General features: G+C 49.1%; 2 protein-coding genes across 10 annotated transcripts in view; one reads left to right on the top strand and one right to left on the bottom strand.

Moving 5' to 3' along the window:
• LOC122682154 (ninein-like protein) overlaps positions 1–17,500 on the bottom strand; it is a 705,741-nt gene that overhangs the window by 242,016 nt on the left and 446,225 nt on the right. The window lies entirely within an intron of this gene.
• Positions 1–17,500, top strand: part of LOC122682160 (ankyrin repeat domain-containing protein 26-like) — a 371,465-nt gene that overhangs the window by 291,435 nt on the left and 62,530 nt on the right. The gene's annotated exons all lie outside the window — the stretch shown is intronic.

Below are 17,500 nucleotides of genomic sequence, written 5' to 3'. Positions count from 1 at the left end.
GCGCCTGTCTTCTGTCTCAGACAGTAGTTCTCTGTGCTCCTCGGACTTGCTAGAATCCTGGTTTCCAGTGGGGTCAGTGGAACAAAGGTAATATTTCAAAACAAGTGAAGAGGGGCTTTGATAGTGGTCAGGAGTGGAGGGAGAATTCTGAAGGGAGGCCCGCTTGGAGGTGTGGCCTGTGGGTCCAGTGGGAAGGTGATGGCGGACGTGCTCCTTAGAAGATGGGCCAACTCCTTGGCTGGCAGCGCCTGCTGTTCTCTGGCCGGATAACCGGTGGAGGCTGCATCTGAGCAGTGCTGGGAGGGAGAGTGCAGGGACCAGCGGGTCCCTCCTTCCCCCACGGGGCAGGGGTTCAAGGTGTCTGACCCGCACAGGCCCCTGGTCTGCTCCCAGACCCCGGGAGGGGCGTTGGTCGGGAGCAGGTGCATGACTGGGGCAGGAGGTGCCATTGGGAGGTTTGGGGCTTATGTACATTTCGTGTAGATTCCAGTGAGCCCCCCAGGCCCCCACCCCTGAAATCCTATGGCTTGTCGTACCCATTACTCAGGTGAGGTTTTCTAGTCTGGAGCTAGGCCCTTGGGGAAGCACTTGTGGCCTCCCCTGGGCCTGAAATCAGTTGGTGTCCCACCACCCCCTGCTGGAACCACGTAGGGGCTCTGACCTGGGGGAGAGGAGGCTGACGGGGGAGGAGTCTGATAAGGGGGTGGAGTCTGATGAGGTGGTGGAGTCTGGCAAGGGGAGGAGCCTGATGGGGAGGAGTCTGATAAGGGGGTGGAGTCTGGCAAGGGGAGGAGCCTGACGGGGAGGAGTCTGATAAGGGGGTGGAGTCTGACCAGGGGGATAAGCCTGACAGGGGAGGAGTCTGATAAGGTGGTGGGGCCTGATGGGAAAGGAGTCTGACCGGGGGAGGAGTCTGAGCAGGGCGATGAGCGACTTTGTCAGTGTCTGCCGTGGGACCTGAAGTGTGCGGTCATTGGTTGCTTTGGCTCACGTTTCTCTGCCAAGAGGTGGGAAGAAGGCCACTTGCCTTTCCCGACTTGGGGTGTGATCCTGTGACCCTGGACGTGAAGGTGCCTGAGAAAGGCCACGCCCGTGTCATCGCTCCCTTTTCTGTGCTGGAACTCCTGTGAGTGGTAACTTGTGTCCTCTTCGTGACTGGTACTGTTCCCTACCAACCCCCATTTTGTTCTGTGTTGCTTTTCTCTTCTTTCAATTTTCAGAACTTTCCTCAATTACCCAGTCAGTCGGTGGGTTAGTCATAGGCTTGCCTGAGGTGGCTCGGCCAGGGCTGGTGCACACGGGCATCCCCTGTTGTGAGAGTCCAGCAAGCCCTGCACCCACCCTCCGCGGCTGTGTGCTTCCCATGAGGGCCACCCTCCTGGTCTCTCCCATGGGCTTCATCCCTGCTTCCCCGGCCAGTCCACAGCATCCCTCTCTCCGGCTTTCTAATCTGCCTGCTGGTCCTTCCCACTGTCTCCTGCCATGATTGGGAACATGTGCTTTGATGCTCCACGAATGTGCGTGGCACCCTTGGGCCAAATGCCTGGGGTTTTCAAGAACATTCTGCTTCTCAGTAGTTCTGCTCTTTTGGTGAAGGTCATCACAGAACACATAACCACAATATTCTTGTTGTTTTGTTTTGTTTTTTGCTTGTTTAATCTTTTGGATATGCCACTCAGCATAATGAGGTATTAGTTCCCTGACTGGGGATTGAACCTTTGCCCCCAGCATTGGCAGCTCAGAGTCCTGACCACTGGATCACCAGGGAGATCCCAAACCAATGTATTTTTCACTTGTAGAATTTGGCATTCTGCTCCTAAGAATAAATACTCACACACAGGAGGCACAAGGCGCGGCTAACCCTGTGGTCTGCGGCCTTCTGGGCAGCGGGTGGGGACTGGACCTTCCCACTGAGAGGCCGCAGCTCTGTGCCCTGTGGGTGGTGAGACGCTGCCCCCTCCTGGCCTGACTTGCCTCGTGGACACGTTCCTAGAGACGCATTTCCCCCTGGTGGAGGGAGGCGGTGACACTTTCAGAGAACATTATTAACCGGGCCTAATGTGTGTGATTTCTGGATGTCTTGTTGCTCTGAGAAAAAGGCTGAGCAGCCAAAACCATGAAGAAAGGGGACACCACATCAAGGGCAGGTGGGCCTCTGGACACGGACCAGGGGATCTCAGGAGGGGAGAGGCAGGAGCCCACTGAGGCCAAGGGCGCAGACGTGGTGCTGGGTCACGACCTGCGGTGAGCGGTGAGTGGCTGAGCCCCAGACAGGGGTCCGCGTGCTGTCAGGCGCCCCTGGTTTCCCGAGTGTGTCCCCAATGCCCACTCCCACCTGACATGGCCTTTCTCTTCCCATTGCTCCCCGCTCAGCAACCAGCCACAGCCTGTGTGTAGAGAGAAACCAGAGCAGGTGCGGAGCCTGCATGCAGGCCCCTGCTCCCTGCGTGGGGTGCTCAAGCCTTCCGTTTGCTCCCTGTCAGTGGGAACAGCTCTTCCTCTCCAGCAGCCCCGGGAGTTCCCACATGGGGAGAGTTTACAGGGCCGGGCCCTGCCCGTGATAAGCTCACAGGGTCCAGGAACATGGTCTTCCTGCCCTAGATGTCCTCTGTCACATGGAACTCTGCATCTTCCTCCCCAGACTCCTCCCTTGTTCTCAGTTTCTGTCCATCGCTGGCATCACTGTTTCTCCTGGAGGCCCGGTTGGACCCAGCCTCCTCCTCTGATGCTCCCATGGTCAGGGGCTGCGGGCCAGTTTTGGGTGAGGAGGAGAGAAGGGAGATGGTACTTGGTCCCTGGGACCATGACCCGCCTGTGTGAAACGGTCCCTTTTCCTGGCCTGGCCTTGCTTCCTGGGACACTTTGCCTTTCTCTCCAGCTGGCCCCTTCTGGTTTGTCCCCTCCAAACCCGCGTTCTCTCCTGGTCCCAGCCCAGGCTCTCTGGCCACTCCCCAGTCTCTCTGGCCACTCAGATCCTGCAGAGGCAGTGTCATTTCTTCTCTGCCTACAGAGTCCCCATTGCTCCGCAGATGTGGGCAGGTAAGGAGGAAAGAAGAAAGTGCAGGGGTGTATTAGGGCTTAAGGGAGTCTCAAGAATCCCTAGCTGAAGTCCACACCTGCCTCTGCCCCTGACTTTAGACTCATGCGGAGTCTGAGCCTGCCTGGCTGTGCTGAGGTCCTTGCCCTCTGTGTCCTGTCCAGGTGGGGTGCTGTATTGAAGTGGGGTCGGGTGGGTGGGAAATGACCTTCTGGTCTCCAGAGCACTTGGATTATTGGAAGGTTATTTCTTTGTGTAAAAATCTAGATTTTTGAATAAGTTTTCTAACACAGAAGAAAAGCATATTTTGGTTGGAAACACTGAAACAAAGCCGAGACTTAAAATGGAAAGTCCTGTCTCCCATCCTAGCTGTCTCAGCCCCAGCCCCACGTTGGCCCTTCCCTGTGTTCTTCTGACGTTTTCTCTGTCTGTCCCTGAGAGCCAGATCGCATCTCTGAATCTGCATCTTCATAAGGACAAGTGGGTCCAGGGTCTGTTTTAAAGACCCCACATGCCTCCCATTTTCTTTCCAGTTGCCTCCTGGGCTGTGACCCCAAAATACGTGAGCGGCTCTAAGTGGTCCGGCTGTCGGAGCCAGCCTGAGCCCTTTGTCACTGCAGGTGGAGCCCCGGATTTACCGGAGCAGTCGGCCAGACCCAGTGCTAGGAGCCAGCTCTGCCCCTCCGCGTCCCTGGAAAGCGTGGAGGTGGGTGGACCCCCCTGGACACCTCCCCCAGTCACTGCTCACATGACATGACACGGGAGGATGGGAGAGGGCATCTCATCGCTGGAAGAGGGGCTATTTGGGGACCTACATTCGGTTTTTAGGTGTCTCTGGGTCTCTCTATCTGCAGGGCAGCTTTGGCCACAGAGCATCCTCTTTCAGAAACGGGGGCCGCAGGGCATCCCCTTCACTACCACACTCTCCTGGCCCTGCAGGAGGACGGAAGGTTATTCGGCTGAGGGTAGAAAGGGCAGGTGTGCCACAGCCACGGTCACCCGCGTCCAGCACTTCGACCAAGGCTCACCCTGCACAACTTGGCGGGCTCGTGATGGATGCCTCCAGGGCCCTCACTGAGACTCCTTGAGCTGTCCACTGTGGGAGCCTTCGGGCCTTCGTGTCAGAAAGGACATCCGCGGGGCAGATCCTCCCCCTGCAGGTTAATCGTGGCTGACATCCTTCTCTTTCTGTTTTTCCAGAGTCTCAAGTCTGATGAAGAAGCCGACAGCGCGAAGGAGCCTCAGAATGAATTGTTTGAAGTCCAAGGTAAAGCCTGGCCTTGTGGTGATGCCCCCTTTGGTCAGTGCTGGACTGTCAGGCAGCAGGCTGCCAGCGAAGGAGAATTTCCTGGGAGGTGCCCAGTGTGGGTGGTCTCTCTGGGGTGCACTTCTCCTGGGGAGGTCCCAGCTCTGAGATTCCTGAGATCAGACCCTTGGGCAGGGACTGCTGGCTAAGAGAGCAGCTAATTGGTTGGCTAGGGTCACAGTGATCCTCCCGACCAGCAGGCATGAGCCAGGGGACTCCTTCCTAATGTGCCAGGCCTGGACTAGCAGCCTCCCCCCTCACCAGAGGCCCTGACTGTTCCCCACGTGGAGGGTGAGACGTGGCTCTGGTCCTGGGAGCCTGGCAGAGCTCCCGGAAGGCAGTCACAGGTGTGCTCAGCAACGCTGGGTGCACCAGCACGTGGGTGTGCGGGCTCCTTAAGGACGCCTCTCACCATGGTGAGTCACAGGGCAGAATGTGCAGGACCGCGGCTCCAGCGGGAGGCCAGAACTGACCTGGGGCTTCTCCTGAGTGAGAGGTCTGCACTGGTGCTGAGCACCGTTCAGACTGTGGTCCTCAGGGCCGAGGCTGTTGTTGGCTCAGCGCTGAGCGTGGGGACGTCAGGCGAATGAACCACGTGTCTGTGCTACTGGATGAAGCAGATGGACCTCTTTGTGTCCAAAAATCACTTCCTAAATTAACTGGACTCAGAGTAAATGTAGGGGATGAGAGGAAGGGCTCTGGGAAGGTTATTCACTGCGTGATTTTGGGCTCTCTGACCAGAAACAGGTTGGGGTTCTTCTTTCCATCCAGGTTAGAACGAGTGGATGACACTCGTGAACAAACACTAATGTCAGACCTTACAGGACTTACTTACCTTCTCTGCCAGCCTTGAGAACACACCAATGTGTCAGAATTGCATTTCCCTCTTTTTGGTTTCTGCCTTTGTCTATTTACTTAATTTTTAATTTAAAATGCATTTATTTGGCTGTCAGGTCTCCGTTGTAGCCTGCAGGATCTTCATACGTCATTTGGGACCTTTCATCGCAGTGCACAGGTTTCTCTCTAGTTGCAGGGCACAGGCTTAGTTACTCCACAGCATGTGGAATCTGAGTTCCCTGACCAAGGATCGAACCCGAGTCCCCTGTATTGCAAAGTGGATTCTCAACCACAGGACCATCAGAGAAGTCCCGTTTTTCCATTTTTACCTAGAACGTTCAGATGTTTTAAGCCGGAAGGGGTCTTGGAAGTGGCCCGCCACTTGTGTTTTCCTCAAGCCGATATACAGCATCATTCATAAGCAAGGAAGCCTAGCACTCCTCAGGAAAGGACTTTCTGATTATTAGTTGGGTTATCACAGTAAACACCAAGATTACTCCTCTCTGGAGAGCTCCAGACCACTGACCGAAAGCCGGGGCCTGGTCACGTGCAGGGGGACCCTCGTCCTGTGTCGGGCAGGGTGGTGCAGTCTGGGCGTGGAGGGAGCTCTGCTTTGAAACCTTGCTTATCTAAAGAGAGGTTTTTGTGGGCACCCCAAGGTCTGTCCTCTCCCAAAGGGGGTTTCTCTGGCAAAGCTTCAGAAACCTCAGAAGGCCACCTGGCTAACCTAGAAAGGCTATGAAACTTTGTTGTCTGTCACCCAGACTTGCTGCTGAGTCTGCATCTCAAAGACCCCTGTGGCTCCTGATGTGAGGTGGTATGGAAACAGCCCACATTGGGGCATTTTTGCTGGGAGAAAAAAATAAAAAAGATAACACTCAACCTGCATTCAAACTAGCTCTTGGTACTAAGTTCCAATTTATAGGAGATATTAGAGATGGAAGGGCAGGAGGAAGGGGACTGGGGGGCGGGCTGGAGGTGATCCAGCTACTCTGGGGGAGTAACCACACACACAGGGAGGATTCTGCATTGATGCTGAGTTGATGAAATCAGCTGTCTGGAGACTTGGGAGAGAACTGGGACGTCGTTGTTGGGTTGTAGGGCCATCGTCACACTGGGGTCAGGAGTGCCTACCAAACACTCAGGGGTGAGAACATGGCAGCTGGGCTTTGCCTTCAAATACTTGGGCCAGGGACTTCTGCGGTGATTTATTGTCTAGGACTCTGCACTCCCATTGCAGAGGCCCCGGGTTCCATCCCTTGTCTGAGAACTAGAGCCCCCATGCTATAACTAAGAGTTTGCATGCCAGAACTGAAAAGATCTCACCTGCAGCAACCAAGACCCAGAGCAGTCAAATAAATATTACAAAAACAAAATATATGTGGGCAAGAACAAACAGGTAGATGAAGCCAGGACGAGAGGCTGCCCAAGGGACAGGGTCATTGGCCTTTGTTGGACTGTGCTCTTTCCTTTGGGCAGATCTGAAGACCTTCTAGACGTTAATTTTTTAAACCTGGACTTGTTATTCTAAGTACAAAGCTTGTAGGTATGCTCCTAGTGCTACAGCTTCTGTAGGCTCCCTTCAGAAAATGCCTTCCCCACGTGCAGCAGAGTCCCCCCTTTATTGTGAAATTTTGCATAGAATTAAGTTGGAAGAATTGCACGGGGAGCCCCGTGTAGCCACCATCGGAAGCTTGACTCTCCCATGTGTCTGTCTGCCCATCTGTCAGTCCATCTGATTTCAGAGTGAAGTACCGCCTTGGTGTGTTTCCCCTGCTTCAGGCCAGCTACCAGCCTGGGGTTCCGCGGCCTTTGGGAGCCCCCCGAAGCCCGGCAACCTCTCCTTCGGCACCCTCGAGAGCCGGGTCTGGGGCCTCTGGGAAGAGCTGGGTGTGGGCAGCAGCGGCCACCTCACAGAGCAGGAGCTGGCCCTGGTCTGCCAGACCATCGGGCTCCAGAGCCTGGCGAAGGAGGTGAGAGGGGATGGGACGGACCGCCCCGAAGGGCTGGGTGTTTGTGGCTGGTACTGGGCCTGGAAAGCCCCTTCAGCCTCAGCCCCTGATTCAGTTGTCACTGTCCAGCCTAAAATCCTGTGCTGAGTCCCGGGGCTTGTGCCGAGGGTCCGTCTCGGGCCACCTTCACACAGGACGCTCCTCTGCCTGGAGCTCTCTCCCCTCTCTGGCCTCCCTAGGCCTACCGCCCAGCCCGTGGGTGGTGCCCATAGCCTCTGGCTGTGCCCCCCGGCATCTGTGTTCAGCCCTTCCCTCCTTCGGGGCCCAAGGGAGGAGGGGACAGTGTGAGTGAATTTGTGTTCATGATTGTTATGTCTCTAGGGACCAAATAGTGCTTGGAACATGGAAGGTGTTTATACTTCTTGATTGACTGGTATGACTTAAAAGGAATTAGGGTGGATCCAAAAGAGATGACCCAGGAGCAAGTAACAGACCTGACAAGTGAAGTGTATTGTTTCTGCTGCTTGTTTTCCTCAGGTGAGGCGATAGTGGGTTTAAAGGGAGAACAGGCAGTTTGCAAATTTAGCAGGAGTAGCAGTGACTTCCGAACGCTTGAGTGAAGTGGGCTGGGAACTCCTGCTGCAGAACACTACACCTTGGTAGGTTAGAGGGCTCTGGAGTTGCAGACTGTTCAGAGCCAAGCATGGGAGTGGGCACAGAGGAGAGTTTGAGCTGAATGACAGACTTCAGAGCACCTGTGGTTGGGTGAAGAATAAGACACAAGACTACTGACTGCTGGAGGAAAACTGAGTTATTGAGAGCTCATCCTGGAGAGAAGTAAGTCTGCAACTTGAGATTTCGTCCCTGGCCTTTTTCGGTAGTGTTTTCATCAGTTAGTTGGGCGTAGAAATCAGTAGCGTGCTGTTAGGGTGTGTGGAGGACACAGATCAGTAGGAACACTTTGCAGTGACTGTTTAAGGATAGATGCTGATGAACGAGGACCTGATGTGCAAGAGGTCTGCAGTAAATGTAAGGGAAATGGAAAGTCCTGCACTCAAGTTCCCAAGTCCTTCATTTGTTCCTGCAACAGATATGCACTCAGCAGTTATGAGCTGATAAAGGGCTCTGGTGTTTCCATTGTAAACAGCAGAATCAAGAGGTTTGCCCCTGTGGCCACCAACAGTGGCATGCAGAAGGCAGATGTTCAATGCAGGTAATGTGGGTCAGAGTACGTGCCGTGAAGGAAAACACCACACTTGGAGAGAGAATCATGTCCTGAAAATATCAGTAGATTGAGAAATCCGAGAACTTCTCTCCGAGGAAGAGACATTTCAGCTGGAGCCTGAAAGAGCAGGTTTTAACGAGGAAGTAATTGTGGGCAGAGGGCATTCTTGTTGGAGGAAACAGCATGTGCAAAGGCCCTGAGTCTTGAAAGTGGGTGGGATGCCCAGGGACCTGGTCATTCCCAAAGGCCAGTGTGGCTGGAACTTAGTGAGCAGGCCGAAGGCGACACCAGGGGAGATTTTTAAGCATGGGGGGCTGGTGGTGGCATGTTTGTGTTCTAAGGACCACCCTGGCCTCCATCTGGATAGTGGATGGTGGGATTGAGAGGGAGGATGGTGGTCATGAAGGTGACAGGAGAGGTGAGCCAGACTAGGGGAAAGGAGAACAGTTTACACACCTGTTTAGGAGGTGACTGAACAGGCCTTGGTCCGGTAAGGGAATGATTTTCCTGTATTTTTACCATGGGGAAATTCAGGATCCAAAATTCTGTGCCCTATCCTCCTAGTTTGGTTCTGGGCAGGACAGTCACTATTACCAGTTTTTGGTTAAAATTCTTTGTCAGAAGAAGTATCAATCAGTCAGTCATTTCAGTCACTCAGTCGTGTCTGACTCTTTGCGACTCCATGAATCGCAGCACACCAGTCCTCCCTGTCCATCACAAACTCCTGGAAGTTACTCAAACTCATTCCCGTCTAGTCGATGATACCATCCACCCATCTCATCCTCTGTTGTACCCTTCTCCTCCTGCCCCCAACCCCTCCCAACATCAGGGTCTTTTCCAATGAGTAAACTCTTCGCGTGAGGTAGCCAAAGTATTGGAGTTTCAGCTTCAGCTTCAGTCTTTCCAATGAACACCCAGGACTGATCTCCTTTAGGATGGACTGGTTGCATCTCCTTGCAGTTCAAGAGACTCTCAAAAGTCTTCTCCAACACCACAGTTCAAAAGCATCAATTTTTCAGCGCTCAGCTTTCTTCAGAGTCCAACTCTCTCATCCATACATGACCACTGGAGAAACCATAGCCTTGATTAGATGGACCTTTGTTGGCAAAGTAATATCTCTGCTTTTATATATGCTGTCTAGGTTGGTCATAACTTTCCTTCCAAGGAGTAAGCGTCTTTTAATTTCATGGCTGCAGTCAACATCTGCAGTGATTTTGGAGCCCCCCCAAAAATAAAGTCTGACACTGTTTCCACTGTCTCCCCACCTATTTCCCATGAGGTGATGGGCCCAGATGCCATGATCTTAGTTTTCTGAATGTTAAGCTTTAAGCCAACTTTTTCACTCTCCTCTTTCAATTTCATCAAGAGGCTTTTTAGTTCCTCTTCATTTTCTGCCATATGGGTGGTGTCATCTGCATATCTGAGGTTACTGATATTTCTCCCGGCAATCTTGAGTCCAGCTTTTGCTTCTTCCAGCCCAGCGTTTCTCATGATGTACTCTGCATATAAATTAAATAAGCAGGGTGACAATATAGAGCCTTGACGTGCTCCTTTTCCTATTTGGAAGCAGTCTGCTGTTCCATGTCCAGTTCTAACTGTTGCTTCCTGACCTGCATACAGGTTTCTCAAGAGGCAGGTCAGGTGGTCTGGCATTCCCATCTCTTTCAAAATTTTCCACAGTTTATTTTGATCCGCACAGTTGAAGGCTTTGGTGTAGTCAATAAAAGAGAAATAGATGTTTTTCTGGAACTCTCTTGCTTTTTTGATGATCCAGCAGATATTGGCAATTTGATCTCTGGTTCCTCTGCCTTTTCTAAAACCAGCTTGAACATCTGGAAGTTCACGGTTCACGTATTGCTGAAGCCTGGCTTGGAGAATTTTGAGCATTATTTTACTAGCGTGTGAGATGAGTGCAATTGTGCAGTGGTTTGAGCATTCTTTGGGATTGCCTTTCTTAGGGATTGGAATGAAAACGGACCTTTTCCTGTCCTGTGGCCACTGCTGAATTTTCCAAATTTGCTGGCATACTGAGTGCAGTACTTTCACAGCATCATCTTTCAGGATTTGAAATAGCTCAACTGGAATTCCACCACCTCCACTAGCTTTGCTCATAGTGATACTTTCTAAGGTCCACTTGACTTCACATTCCAGGATGTCTGGCTCTAGATGAGTGATCACACCATCGTGATTATCTGGGTCATGAAGATCTTTTTTGTACATTCCTTCTGTGTATTCTTGCCACCTCTTCTTAATATCTTCTGCTTCTGTTAGGTCCATACCTTTTGTGTCCTTTATTGAGCCCATTTTTGCATGAAATGTTCCTTTGGTATCTCTAATTTTGTTGAAGAGATCTCTAGTCTTTCCCATTCTGTTGTTTTCCTCTATTTCTTTGCATTGATCACTGAGGAAGGCTTTCTTATCTCTCCTGGCTATTCTTTGGAACTCTGCATTCAAATGGGAATATCTTTTCTTTTCTCTTTTGCTTTTTGCATCTCAGGAGAAATATATTCCTATCTAATTGCTCACAGGGAGATGTGAATGTTTTAAGGAAATTCTTGTGTACTTAATCGAGTACTTTGACATTAAGTTGGGTGTATTTTATTTGTGCTATTTCTTTATAATCAGGAGCACATTGTAAAGAATGTGGAGAATAAATCTAACATTTGTAGATTAGCAGAAGTGTCTAGAACAGATCTAGAAGACATGGTACATCTCTGTACATGGTACATGTACATCTGTACCTGGTACAGATCTATAAGCCATGGGACATTTATTTTGCCTCTATTTTCAGGGCCTAGAGCAGGCACATACATTTTGTATTTATGTTTCCTTTTAATACTCCACAATAGATATTTAGTAATTCTGTACATCTGGTTTTGTTTTCCTTTTTTTTCATTTGTGGTTAATTGAGATGTGGGTTCAATCCCTGGGTGGTCAGGAAGATTCCCTGGAGAAGGAAATGGCAACCCACCCCAGTTTTCTTGCCTGGAAAATTCCATGGACAGAGGAGCCTGGCAGGTCCTGTCCATGGGTCAGAAAGAGTCGGACACGACTGAGTGACTGAGCACACATACTATTGAATGTATTCAAAACATTCATAATGTCATATAGCCATTACCACCACCACCTTCTCCAGAACTCTTCATCTTACAGAACTGAAACACCATACCCAGTAAGCAATCGTACATCTGATTGGAAAGGGTGATACTTATCTGATATCTAAGGAGACATATATTTTGTAGGGGAAAACCAAAATTTTCTCCCTCTCTGTGTAAAGGGCCCTAAAGTACAATCATGCAGATAGTTGAAGATCAAGAACTACTTCTTGGATGTGTGGAGGAGCATTTGACTTTAGAGTCCTTAGCTCACTTTATGAGAATGAGGACTTGGGAGTATTGATACCATGAAAGCAGGACTCCGTAGGATGAGAACATGATGTGAGGCCATGATCTTATGCACCGTGATATTTCTTTTATTCCAGCATGAAACAGGGATTCTAAAAAGTGAGGCAAGCGTTTGTCTTTTGGAGACAATGGAAATTAATCAGTGTGCAAAATGCAATGTGCCACATGGCTAAACAAAACAATGGGAGTGTGATCCTAGGCAAATTAGTTAGGTAATAAACAATCTCCAGATCTCTAAATAGCATTATGGCTAAATAAAGCAACTCAAAAGCATAAATAAATCTATATACAGTCACATGTTATGATCCTTTGATGTATTTGGTGAAAAATATAATCTACATACAGAGATTGTTTTCTCTTTTTTTTTCTTTTTCACTCAGTCCTGTCTGACTCTTTGCCACCCCATGGACTATGCAGTCCAGGGAATTCTGCAGGCCAGAATACTGGAGTGGGTAGCCTTTCCCTTTTCCAGGGGATTTTCTCAACCCAGGGATCGAACCTGTTTGATACATACACAGTGCAATAATATTTATGAAAAAGATACCCTTGCATATATGTGGACCTGCTTGCAAATGCAAAGAAAACGGTTTGTAAGGATAAACTCCCACTTTTTAACACTTCCATTATGAAGAGGAGCATGATAGAAGGAAGTTAGGACTGTGCTTTGGGTTCTTCTACTCCCACTTTTTATTTTATGCATTTACTTCGAAATTTTTACAAGGAGAACATTATGTCTGTAAAGAATAACTAAATGATGTGTACCAGGTTCACCAAAGCCTTACCTGAGAACTATGCTTCTGGATGATGCCCTCAAAGGTAAAATCTGCCACTTAGAACACAGGGAAATTCTGTGCCTTTTGTGTGCAGGTGTGTGTGAGTATGTGTCTGTGAACAAGCCAGATTCTCTCAGTTAATTCTGAGTTACATAAGCACTCATTTCATTCACCTTTAAGAAGTGCTTCTTGTATTAACTAAATCCTGAGAAGATGGGCACCAGGGACAAATTTGGGGCCAGTTAAAGCATGACATGTGGTCCCATCACTTTATGGCAAATAGATGGGAAAACAATGGAAATGAGAGACTTTATTTTCTTGGGCTACAAACTCACTGCAGATGGTGATTGCAGCCATGAAATTAAAAGATGCTTGCTCCTTGGAAGCAACGCTATGACCAACCTAGACAGCATATTGAAAAGCAGAGACATTACTTTGCCGTTAAAGGTCCTTCTAGTCAAAGCTATACTTTTTCCAGTGGTCATGTATGGGTGTGAGACTTGGACTATAAAGAAAATTGAGCACCAAAGAATCGATGGTTTTGAACTGTGGTGTTGGAGAAGACTCTTGAGAGTCCCTTGGACTGCAAGGAGACCTAACCAGTCCATCCTAAAGGAAAGCAGTCCTGAATATTCATTGGGAGGACAGATGCTGAAGCTGAAACTTCAATACTTTGGCCTCCTGATGCGAAGAACTGACTCATTGGAAAAGACCCTGATGCTGGAAAAGACTGAAGGTGGGAGGACAAGGGGACAACAGAGGATGAGATGGTTGGAAGGCATCCCTGACTTGATGGACATGAGTCTGAGCAAGCTCAGGGCGTTGGTGAAGGACAGGGAGGCCTGGCATGCTGCAGTCCATGGGTCGCCAAGAGTCGGACATGACTGAGCGACTGACCTGAACTGAACTGAGGCTACCATGTGACTGCCGAGGACGCTCTAGCATTAAGGTGCAAGCAGCCCAAGTTCAAACAGACTCAATTGGAACTTCTCCAGGAAACCATTGGGTGGGTGGAGAGGGGCGCTCTGTCCAACAACTCTTTTCTGATCTCCTGTGCTGTTTGAGAACCTGGTCTTTATTCCTGGAAACGAGCCTTAATCCCTCAAGGTTGCACCGGAGGCAGCGCGGGAGGCGGGGCAAGAGCCTGTGTCCAGTCCCAGGGGCCCAGGTCAGAGTCGGGGCCTGACCTGGAGAGAGAGATCTGTCTCCCTGCAGGGTCTGGCCTAGAGCCTGAGCCGCGCTTGGCCTCGGGTCAAGACCAGGAACCGAGCTTGGCTGGGCGGCGGGGCAGAGCGCAGAGCCCCCTCCCGAGGTGCGGCCGAGGCTCCACCACCTCCGCAGGTATCGCAGTCTGAGAACCGACCGGCCCAGCGGCCCCGCTGCCACACCAACTGCCTGGAGCCACCGCTGTCTTGGGCCTTCAGGCAGCTGGGCTGGAAGGTGGGCTCGCACCCCGGCATCTTCCTGCTGCTGTCCATGGTGTGAGTGGCTGTTCTCAGCACTGGCCTGATTTACCTGCCCCAGGATGAGGAGGAAGACCTCAAGGAGCAGTGCACCCCGGAAAGGAGCCCTGCCAAGGCTGAGCAGCGCTTTGTGCAGGAACATTTCACCGCCACCAACTCTCATCTTCTCCATCTCCAGGAAGAGCACCGAGGTGAATTATGCCTCCGTCCTAGTGCTCTCCAAGACCGAGACACTGCTGAGGCCGGAAATCTTAGAAGACATGAGCAAGGTGGAAGGCGCGGTGCAGGCTTCGCCTGTGACACGGGGCACACCCCCTGCAGCGAAGTGTGCCCTGAGAACCAGGGCCCCTGTGTCCCCCCAGCCCACTCTTGTTCGCCTGGAGAAGGGACAGCGGCCTCAACCTGAAAACCATCACCTTCCCCATCTACAGCCTCGCCGGTCAGGTGGTCTACCTGGCCGACATCCTGGGAGGAACTGTCTTAGGCGAGAGTCTGGGGCTGATCCAGGTACTCCTCCAGGCCAAAGCCCTGCGGCTACAGTACCACCTGAAGACAGGTGAAGGAGAGGAAAATGAACGTAGCAAGGCGTGAATGATCCATTTCCTGATGCAGGTTGGCAGCCTCGAAAAGAGTCTGGCCTTGAAGAAGATCAAGGTACCGAGCGGCTGGGGTTAATAGGGAGGCCAGGAGAAGGTGGGAAGGATAAGACTTGTTCCAAGGACCATAGCAGCAGCACTCCCAGATTATCAGATAGAGTCCTTGACTGGAAGCTAGGTGTGCTCTGCTTTATTTGATCCCTAATCCAACTTTCTTAAAGTAGCACACTGAAGAAGGCCACAGTGGATTCTGAAGAAGAGTGGCCGTGTGTGTGACTGACTCACTCTGCCGAGCACGTGACTGACAACACTGCGAAGCACCTGCACGACAATAATTTTTTAGTAAAAAGAGAGAGGACCTAAAAAAAGGAGCCACAGACCTTAAATCCTTGGTAACCTTCGGTTAAAAACACAAGTGGTCCATTCTCAGGGGGGGTCTGTTCAGCACAGACGTTGATCCTCAGGCTTAATTTGGTTTTCTGGTCAAATTACTCTGCAATTCTTACTTCCAGTTTAAGCCTTTGCTGTTTCTAGGAGCCCCCTGAACTTTGTTTGAAGTTCATTGGAATAAAAAAACAAACCTTTAAACAACAGTTTCATGATATTTTTGAGGAAGAAAGATGAGCATTTTAAAAGTAAATTATAGCAGAGTGCCAGTCTCTTGTTATCTGTCCAGTAATTTTTGGGCTGGAAAACCTAATGCTCTGAGTAAAACTGGTGAAAATGAGAAGACACCTTCTGGAAAAAGCCTTTTTAATACTCAGGCCTTTCTGAAATGGTGTTTCTCCAATGAAAATAGTAAAAGATAAGAACCTAATAGAAGTTTAGAAAAAGTCATAATGTCACAGTTATTAATGCTTTCACAGTTTCATATAAGATTCAGATTTTGTATATTCAAGAGTTGTAAACTTTTGATTTTTGAAAGAAACTTTGAAAAGCATGCCAGAGATTTGTGGGAAGAAGCAAATCTGCATTACTTTCTTATTCTAAAATCATAATCCATATATTTTGATTTTAACTGAATTTTAATGTTCAAATCAATAAGCTGTAGTGTTTCAATATCATATGTAACACACACAGTATCAGAATTGAAAGGTCTTTACCTGAATATATTTTTGTGGTAGGCCCTCTCCATGACTTTCTAGACAACTGGAGTTTGAGGCAAATTCTATGACAGTGGTCCCCTTGTTTCACTTGGCATAGCTTCTAATCATATTATTTGCAATTGTATCATGCTACAGGTAAAACAATTTTATTAGTAAACTCTAAAAAACATTTTCTTGTGATAATAAATATAATGTGTAGATATGTCAGGGATATAATGTAGATATAATGTGTAATATGTAGATATGTAATTTCCTTGGTTCTGTCTTTCCACAGCAGAGATTGGAAACACAGCGGACGAGTGTTACAGCTTGCTTATAGCTCAGAGTTTTATTCAGCAAGCCAAGGAAAGTACACCCTCGAGGTGTGAGAGCAGGTCGATCCCAAAGGCAAGGCCTCGATCCATCTTGGTTTCCTCTTTTTATACATTTGTCTCTTGCCCCTGCGCCTGCCCTATGGAAATTGGCCTAGCCAGGGGGGCTGTTTTTGCCACCTGAGGTTCTTACTCTGGTCCTCAGATTTTCTTTTGTTCCACTTTTGCATGCTTTTTGCTTTCTTTGTCTTTTATTTTATTTTATTTTCATTTATTTTTATTAGTTGGAGGCTAATTACTTTACAATATTGTAGTGGTTTTTGCCATACATTGACATGAATCAGCCATGGATTTACATGTGTTCCCCATCCTGATCCCCCCTCCCACCTCCCTCCCCATCCCATCCCTCTGGGTCTTCCCAGTGCACCAGCCCTGAGCACTTGTCTCATGCATCCAACCTGGGCTGGCGATCTGTTTCACAGTTGATAATATACATGTTTCAATGCTATTCTCTCAGATCATCCCACCCTCGCCTTCTCTCACAGAGTCCCAAAGTCTGTTCTATACATCTGTGTCTCATTTTCTGTCCTGCATATAGGGTTATCATTACCATCTTTTAAAATTCAATATATATGTGTTAGTATACTGTATTGGTGTTTATCTTTCTGGCTTACTTCACTCTGTATAATGGGCTCCAGTTTCATCCATCTCATTAGAACTGATTCAAATGAATTCTTTTTAATGGCCGAGTAATATTCCATTGTGTATATGTACCATTGATTTCCTATCCATTCGTCTGCTGATGGACATCTAGGTTGCTTCCATGTCCTGGCTATTATAAACAGTGCTGCGATGAACATTGGGGTGCACGTGTCTCCTTCAGATCTGGTTTCCTTGGTGTGTATGCCCAGGAATGCGATTGCTGAGTCATATGGCAGTTCTATTTCCAGCTTTTTAAGGAGTCTCCACACTGTTCTCCATAGTGGCTGTACTAGTTTGCATTCCCACCAACAGTGTAAGAGGGTTCCCTTTTCTCCACACCCTCTCTAGCATTTATTGCTTGTAGAGTTTTGGATAGCAGCCATTCTGACTGGCGTGTAGTGGTACCTCATTGTGGTTTAGATTTGCATTTCTCTGGTAATGAGTGATGTTGAGCATCTTTTCATGTGTTTGTTAGCCATGTGTATATCTTCTTTGGAGAAATGTCTGTTTAGTTCTTTGTCCCATTTTTCGATTGGGTCATTTATTTTTCTGGAATTGGGCTGCAGGAGTTGCTTGTATATTTTTGAGATTAATCCTTTGTCTGTTTCTTGGTTTGCTATTATTTTCTCCCATTCTGAAGGCTGTCTTTTCACTTTGCTTATAGTTTCCTTTGTTGTGCAAAAGCGTTTAAGTTTAATTAGGTCCCATTTGTTTATTTTTGCTTTTATTTGCAATATTCTGGGACTTTCTTTGTCTTTTAGCCACCACCATTTTGGACTCCTTTTTCC

This window comes from Cervus elaphus, chromosome 23 (assembly GCF_910594005.1).
Source record: "Cervus elaphus chromosome 23, mCerEla1.1, whole genome shotgun sequence".
Taxonomy (NCBI): Eukaryota; Metazoa; Chordata; class Mammalia; order Artiodactyla; family Cervidae; genus Cervus; species Cervus elaphus.
This window is presented reverse-complemented; position numbering and strand designations above follow the sequence as displayed.